Source organism: Elephantulus edwardii, unplaced genomic scaffold (genome assembly GCF_000299155.1).
Source record: "Elephantulus edwardii isolate Elephantulus edwardi_28Jun2011 unplaced genomic scaffold, EleEdw1.0 scaffold00244, whole genome shotgun sequence".
Lineage (NCBI taxonomy): Eukaryota > Metazoa > Chordata > Mammalia > Macroscelidea > Macroscelididae > Elephantulus > Elephantulus edwardii.
In genome coordinates, this window is record NW_006399994.1 from 319,712 (window position 1) to 328,367 (window position 8,656).

Here is an 8,656-nt window from a genome sequence, read left to right on the forward strand (position 1 = left end):
TATGTTGAGTCTTCCCTTCTAGGAACAGGTAATATTTTTCCATTTAGTTAGGTTTCTTATTGTTTTCTGCAGTAGAGTTTGTAGTTTTCCTTATAAGGGTTTTTTGATGGTTTTTACTTTTGGTTTGTTTGGGTTTTTTTTTTTTTTTGGTTGGGTGGGGTTTTTTTGAGTACTGAATATTCTATAGACTCCCAAAAACCCCAACAGATATATCTTGGAGAAGGTGAATGAAACCAGATTGCTCCTTGCAAGCAAAGATGGCAAAGCTTTGTCTTGTATCCCGTGTGCATGTTGCTAACAGAGGCTATTTCTTGGAGAAGGACATCATGTTTGGAAAGATGGAGGGCTGGTGAAGGAGAGGAAGACTCTCAACTAAGTGTTTGACACAGTGACTGCAGCAAATGGGCTTGTGTGTTTCAGAGATTGTGAAGTTGGCACAGAATAGGACAGGGCTCAGGTCTGTTGTTCATATAGTCATTATGAGTTATACTAGACTTGACGGCACCTAACAATAACAACAACATTGTAAATGATATTGCTTTCTTACTTTCCTTTTCCGTGCTTTCCTTGTTTTTGTAGAGAAATCCCTGTATATTGAGCTTGTGTCATGCCACTTTACTGGATTAGTCTACTAGGTCTGACAGTTTTTGTTGCATATTTTGGAGTTTATTATCTATATGTAGTAAGTTTTGTCACCTCTTTGCTGATTTGGATGCCTCTTATTTCCTTTTCTTGTCTTACTGCAAGTCTTACTAGCAAGTATTTTCAATACAATATTGAATAAGAGTTAATAATAGTGGGCATTTCTGTCTGATTCACAAGAGGAATGCCTTTAGTTTTTCTCCATGGAGTACAAGGTTGACTTTTGATTTTGTGTGTATACTTTTCACTATGTTCAGGAAATTCCCTTCTATTCCTATTTTGTTGAGTGTTTTGATCAGGAAAAGTGTTGGATTTCATCAAAGGCCTTTTCTGCATCAATTGATAAGATCATGTTCTGTTATGGTAATGAATTACACTGATTTTTTTAAAAAATCTTATGTTGAGTAATCCTTCCATAACTGTTAAGAATCCCACTTGGTCATGATGATTTTTTCCCCTATACGGTTGGATTCTATTAACCAGGATTTTGTTAAGGATCTTTGCATCTACGTTCATGAGAGATATTGGTCTATAGTGTCCTTTTTTTGGTTATGTCTTTGCCTTTTATTGGTATTAGGGTTATGCTTGCTTCATAGAATGACTCTGAGAGTGTTCCTTCTTTTTCTGTTTTTGTTTTAAATAAGTTAAGTAGAGTTGGTTAATCTCTGAACGTTTGGTAGAAGTTAGCCATGAAGCCCTCTGGGCCAGAACTTTTGATTAATGGGGAGTCTTTTTATGACATGCTCAATTTCTTTTTTGGTAATGGGTCTGTTCAAGTGTTCTACATCTGTCTATGTCAATCTGGATAAAGTGGAGCTTATAGGAATATGTCCATTTTCTCTAGGTTTTAAAATTTATCAGAGTGTAGCTTTTCATGATATTCTGATATTATAAATTTTATTTCTTCTGGTTCTGTTGTGATGTCACTTTTTCAATTTCTTATTGAAGTTATTTGTGTCATCTCTTTGTTTTCTTTTGTTTAGTTTGCCAATGGTGTATCAATTCTTTTGACCCTTTTGAAAAACCAACTCCTGGTTTTGTTGATGGTTTCAATTGTTTTTCTGTTTTCTACCTCATTGATTTCAGCTTTTGTCCTTATAATTTCCTTTATCCTAGAGGCTGTTGTTGTTCTTGTCTATTTGATGGAAGTGTTGAATTAGGTCAGTAATTATGTCTCTTTCCTCTTTTCTGGGGGTTTGCCAATTGCTATGAACTGCCAGAGGACTGCATTGGTTATATTCAGAGCTTTTGACAACTCATATTTTCATTTTCATTTGTTTTGAGGAAATTTTAATTACATTTAAAAAGATATTTCTTCTATGATTCAATAGGGCTATAGCAAGGTATTAGCTTCCATGTGGGTGATTTTATAAGCTTCATTCTCTTGTCATTAATTGCTAGTTTTATTTCTTTATGGTCTGAATAGACACTTTGTATTATTTCAATGTTTTTCAATGTGTTGAGGCTTGCTTTGTGTCCTAATATATAATCAGTTCTGAAGAGTAAATCAGTGTACTTGAAAAGAAAGTAAATTGACTTTTAGTTGAGTATAGTACCCTGAATACAACCACAAGGTTGAGTTGGCTAATTGTATAGTTTACATCTTCTGCATCTTTGTTAAGTTTCTTTCCAGTTAACCTTTCTTTTGTTGAGAGCATGATATGTTAAAGTCTTCTTTTTTGTTCAATTTTTGTTAATCTATCTTTTGTTAAGTTCATCTTTTGTTAAAGTAAACTATTGAGCTATATTTTTCTCCAACTGTGTTAATCATTTTTTTGTGTATTTTGCATGTCAAACTGATGCTGAGGAAAATTAAACCAAATCCACGGGAACCGAAATATGACTTTGAGTTCCTCCCACCTGAATTTCAGAAACATCTCAGGAACAGGTTTGAGACCTTGAACACTAATGAGCGAAGACCTAATCAGTGTGGGAGGATGTCAAATGTATCATCCAGGAAGAGTGCAAACTGTCATTACAAAGACACAAGAGGAAAAAAGACCAAAATGGATGTCAGAAGAAACTCTGAAGATTGCACTGGAGAGCAGAGAAGCCAAAGCACAAAGAAGAATTCAAGATACTAAAGAGCTGAACAGAAGATTCCAAAGGGCAGCACGGGATGACAAAGTAAAATATTACAATTAAATGTGCAAGGAGCTGGAGTCAGAAAATAAAAAGGACCAAATTTGTTCAGCATTTCTTAAGCTCAAGAAACTGAAGAACAAATTAAAACCTTGAGTTGCTATAATCAAGAATGCTTTAGGCAGAATATTAAATGATCCAGGAAGTATTAAAAGAAGATGGAAAGAATATACTGAGTCACTGCATCAAAAGGAATTGGCAGACACAGAAGAATTTCATGAAACAACATATGAGCAAGAGCTGATGGTGATGAAGGAAGAAGTTTAAGCTGCTTTGAAGTAAATAGCAAAAAAACAAGGCCCCAGGAATAGATGGTATACCAATTGACATATTTCAGATAACAGATGCTGCCCTGGACTTGTTCACCAAGTTGTGCCAAGAAATCTGGAAAACAACCACTTGGCCAACTGACTGGAAGAGATCTATATTCGTTCCCATCCTAAAGAAGGGTGACCCAACCGAGTGTGGAAACTATAGAACAATCTCATTGGTTTCACATGCAGGCAAGATTCTGCTGAAGATTATTCAAAAACGACTGGAACAGCACATCAGCAGAGAATTGCCAGAAGTCCAGGCTGGGTTTAGAAGGGGTCGTGGCACTAGGGATATTGTAGCTGATGTTAGGTGCATCTTAGCTGAAAGCAGGGAATACCAGAAGAATGTATATCTGTGTTTCATGGATTATGCAAAGACATTTGACTGTGTGGACCATAACAAACTGTGGCTGACTCTGAGAAGAATGGGAATCCCAGAACATTTAATGTGCTAATGTGAAACCTATACTTGGACCAGGAGGCAGTCGTCAGAACAAAGCAGGGAAACACTGCATGGTTCAAAATTGGGAAAGGTGTACGCCAGGGATGTGTCCTATCTCCATACCTTTTCAACCTATATGCAGAACATGAGGAGATGTGTGGCATCAGGATTGGTGGAAAATCTATTAATAATCTGCGTTATGCAGATGACACAACCCTGCTTGCTGAAACTGAGGGGGACCTTAAACGCTTGTTGTAGAAGGTCAGGACTGCAGCCTTCAGTATGGATTGAGGCTTAATGTCAAGAAGACAAAGATTCTCACCACTGGACCAATTGGCAGCATCAGGATGGATGGTGAAGAGATTGAGATTGTTTGACAACTTTAGTTTGCTTGGCTCCACAGTCAACCCTCTTGGTACCAGCAACCAGGAAATGAAAAAATGTATTGCGATCTGAAACAGATGAGGGAGTGAATAATATAAAAGCAATGTATGATAGGGTATTATGGTCATCACAAGAGTCAACAATTAAGGTTGCATAGTGGTATGTACTTGGGGCGGTGGGAAGGGTGAGGGGGATTGTGTACTGGGGAAGGAGTGTTTCTTTTACTTTTGAAAGAGAGGAGCGAACTGGGGGGGAGGGCTGGGGGGGGAGAAAGGTGCAGCAATGAATGAATGGAAATCCAAAATCTCTGTAAATGCCCATTAAAATTATTTTTAAAAAATTTTTTTAAAATGTATTGCGATGAGAAGGTCTGCTGTTAGAGACCTCTCCAGGGTACTGAAGAGCAATGGTGTCACTCTGGAGACTAAGGTGCATCTGATACAGGCTATGTCTTTGCAATCACTTGTTATGCATCAGAGAGTTGGACAATGACTAGGGAGGATAGACGGAGAATTGATGCCTTTGAGCTGTGGTGCTTGAGAAGAGTATTGAATGTACCCTGGACTGCCAAGAAAACAAACAGATTCAACCTGGAGAGGGTTAAACCAGGCTGCTCCTTGGAGGCAAGGATTCCGGGGCTTCATCTGACATACTTTGGACATGTTGTAAGGAGGGACAGGTCCTTGGAGAGGGACGTCATGCTTGGGAGGGGAAGGCCCTCTCTGAGGTGGATTGATTCAGTGACTGGGTTAATCAGAATGGGTGTGTCAGAGGCGGTAGGATTAGCACAGGATAGAGCAGGGTTTAGGGCCGTTGTACATAGGGTTGCTATGAGTTGTGAGCGACTCGACAGCACATAAAAACAACAACAACATCATCTGATGTTGACCAAGGTTATGTCTTGGTCTATTATGCCTGTAATCATTATATAGTATATATATTATGGTGCTTTCTTATTTTTTTATGGTGCTTTTTATTTAAAAGTCTATTTTATCAGAGATTAGTATTGTCACTGCTGCTTTTTTATAGACACCATTTACTTGGTATACATTGTTATGGCCTTTCATTTTTAGACTCTTTGTTTCTTACATGGTTTCTTGTAAGCAATATATTGATGTGGTTTGGTTTTTTAAATCCATTCTTCCACTATCTTTCTCTTAATTAGTGCATTTAATCCATTGGCATTAAGTGTGATTATGGACAGGCCGGGTTTTATTGCTGTCATTTTGCTGTGTTTCTTTTTCTGTTGTTTTTAGTTACTATGCTCCATCCACTTTCCTTCGGTGTCTCTGTGTGAAGGACTTCCCTTAGAATTTCTTGTAGAATTGGTCTTGTTTTCACAAATTCCTTATGTTTCTGCTTTTCTGAAAATTATTTCATCTCAGCATATTTGATGGACAACCTTGCTGGGTACAGGATCATCTCATGCAGCCTTTTCTGTATGCTATCCCATTGACTTCTTGCTCACATATTTTCTGCTGAACAATCAAAAAATAATCTAATTGATTTTCTTTTGTAGGTGACTCTTTTTTTCTCTCTTGTGCTGCTTTTAGTATTTTATCCTTATCTCTGATTTTGGAGAATTTGACTATGATAAGTCTTTTCTCTTGGGGTCTGGTCTGTTTGGAGCTCTCTGAGCTTTTTGACTGTGCTTATCTTCATTGTTCACAATTCCTGGGAAGTTCCTTCTGGTACCTCTTCCACAGTTTTATCAGTGCTTTCCTTGTGCCCTCCCTCTTTTGGAATTGCAGAACGTACATGTTCTTCCTGTTCATGTCATTCCACAGGATTCTAAAGTTTTTCCTTTTCCTTCTGTCTCCTTGCTCTTTTTTCTTCTATTATATTCCCAATGAGGTTCTTGTCTTCCAGCTCACTGACTCTAAGTTTCATTGCTTCTGTTCTGCATGTTTTCTCCTCTGGCTTGTTAGAAATTTCTTCCATTTCAGTCTTGCTATTCTGGATTGCATTTGCATGCATTTTTGTTATTTCCAGTACTGTGTTTCCCAATACTACCTTCTCTGTTCTGTGGTGATTTTTAAAATTTCTTCTACCTTTTTATCTACAGGGAGCTCTGGTGACCTAGAGGCAAGATGCTGCACTACAATCCCAAAGGCATGCAGTTTGAAGCCACCAGCTGCTCCACAGGAGAAGGATGGACAATCTCCTCTGTGGGATTAACTACCGCCGAAAAACCATTTGTAGGTTAGCTAGGGGTCGTTCTGACTCAACGGCAGACTACAACAACAATCTTTGTATCTATTGTTCCAATTTTTTCTTCTATCATTTTCAGTTTCTTCAGGAGTTGTTCATGTTCTTCCACGTCAATGTATTTCTTCTATTTCCCCCCCACACACACACACACACGTCTCTGGGGTATTTGCTTTCTTTGTGGCTTCCATCTCTTCCTCCCTCATTTAGACCTTCTTTAGTACCTGTTCATATAGCTCCATGTCAATATATTTCTGCTGTCTCTGGGGTATTCACTGGGTCTACAGTAAGTTTTGCTTTTTTTTAGTAGAAGGCTTCATTTGGTTTTTCACTATGAATGAGGCTACTGCTGCTTTCTTTCTTTTTTTCCTTTTTTTGTTGTTTTTTTTTTAAATTTATTATTAATTTCAGTAAAAATTTACAGAGACTTTGGATTTCCATTCATTCATGTTGCACTTTCCCCCCTTCCCCCTCTCCCCCCAGGACACTATCCTCTTGTAAAAGTAAAAGAAAAATTGTTTCATTGTTTTACAAACCCTCCCCCAGGAGAGCTCACTTTACCATGGAGCCTTAGCTCTTCACTCTTGTCATGACAAAAATACCTAATCACATATCCCTTTTAAACAGTTTTCTCCCTCATCAGTTTTAATGCAGTATACATTATTGAACCCATCTTTCTCAGTCTCCCCCCCCAAGCCCGATGTCAGTCCTGTATTACAACAGTGGCACCATGAAGTATTTGTCCTTTTGTGACTGAGATACTTCACTCAGCATAATATCCTCCAGGGTCACTCATTTTTAATTATATTATATGAGTTCCTTGTTTTTCAATGCCGCGTAGTATTCCGTGTGAATATACCACAGCTTCTCTATCCATTCGTTTATTGATGGGCACTTAGATTGTTTCTAACTCCTCGCTTTTGTGAACAAAGCTGCAATAAACATGGGTATGCACATATCTGCTTGGATGTCAGTATATGAAGACTTTCTTATTATGTGTTAGACTGTTTCTGCTGTGTTTGCTTAGCTTGATGATACTTCTTTAACTCTATGAAGCTATTGATTAGTTGCAGGCTTAAGGTGTTCAGTATATGGGGCAAGGGGGTAACTCAGTCTATCAGAAGTCCTTTCAGGGCCTGTGCAGCAGGAAAGTTTGTCTTTTTTATGGTCCTTCAGGACCTCTCTGGTCTGTAGTGCAGTCCTGTGGCAATCTTGACTGAGTGTGGCCTACTTCTCCTAAAGTCTTTCATAGTTCTTGGTGGTCCATGGTCCAGTGGAGAGACCTGATTCCCCAGCTGAAGCTGTTGCTCTTCCCGGGAATTGCAGGCAGCTTCCTCCCTCACATCTCAGTGTACCCCTCTATGGGAGAAAAACTCTCACCTGATTGTGGCCCCATCTCCTAAATTCTATTCCCTAACTCCACATATTTAAGAAAATTATTATGTCAGAAATAAGATCATCTCATATTACATGAAGTCCAAGTATTGTATTACATGCAAAAGAGGTCCCTGAATCCTCCAAACTTCTCTTGGCAGGAAATAAGCTAAGAAAACTCTCCAATAATATGCACATTCTCCTTATAAGGAAAAGGAGATATAAGTTAATGGAGTGGTACCAATAACCCAAAAAGTGAACCCAAAAGCCACTGAGAATCATTCTGGGAAAGAATAGAACTGACTAATGACACTTGTTGACAATGCTTTGTGGAAAATAAGGCCTCCTAACAGTAACCAAATGAGTCAATAATCTTAGAGGTATTTCTGGCAAACTCAATCAAGCTTTCAGATAACCATCGATTCAGCAGAAATCTTACCTGCAACCAGAATAACCAGGTTAAATTATGTCTACATTCCTGACCTACAAGAATCTGTGTAAGATAACAAATATTTCTTTTTGGTTTGTACCCATGGTCTGAGAGAAGTATTTCTTACTGGTTTACCATGGGTATTTACCAATTAATAATCATGGTTTATCCCTGATTTGAGCATAATTTTTTATTCAGCAATATATAACTAACATAAATTCACAGCTGGGAGTTGACTCTGACTATAATGACCCATAAGTTTCTGTAAATTTTTTTTTTCACTTTTTAAGGTGTGCACTTTTATTCAACTGGTCTCACGTCAGTGTACAGGTAAAGCCCTGGCTGCCTCCACATCTCAGCCACCCCAGGGAGACCAAAAGCCTTCATATTTCTAGAGTTGAGGGAAAAGGACAAAGGGCCCCAAAAAAGTAGGGCCACTAATGGCTATTGAAAAAAAACAAAAACTAAAGAACAAGTATTAAGGTGGAAGATTTTTTAACAAAAACCTGGTTAAGGTATAATTTACATAAAAGCAATGCTCCCTACCACCCCTGTCCATTCGTGGACCCGGGTGAGGGATGGGGCTTTTCTGCTTAGGGGAAGAGAGAGGCTTCTGGAAAGGCAGGAGCTTCCTGTCACACTGCCATGTTGATTATTTGGAATGACTATTTAAAAAAAAAAAAAAGAGAACAATGTACAATCAAAGTCCTGGGCCACATT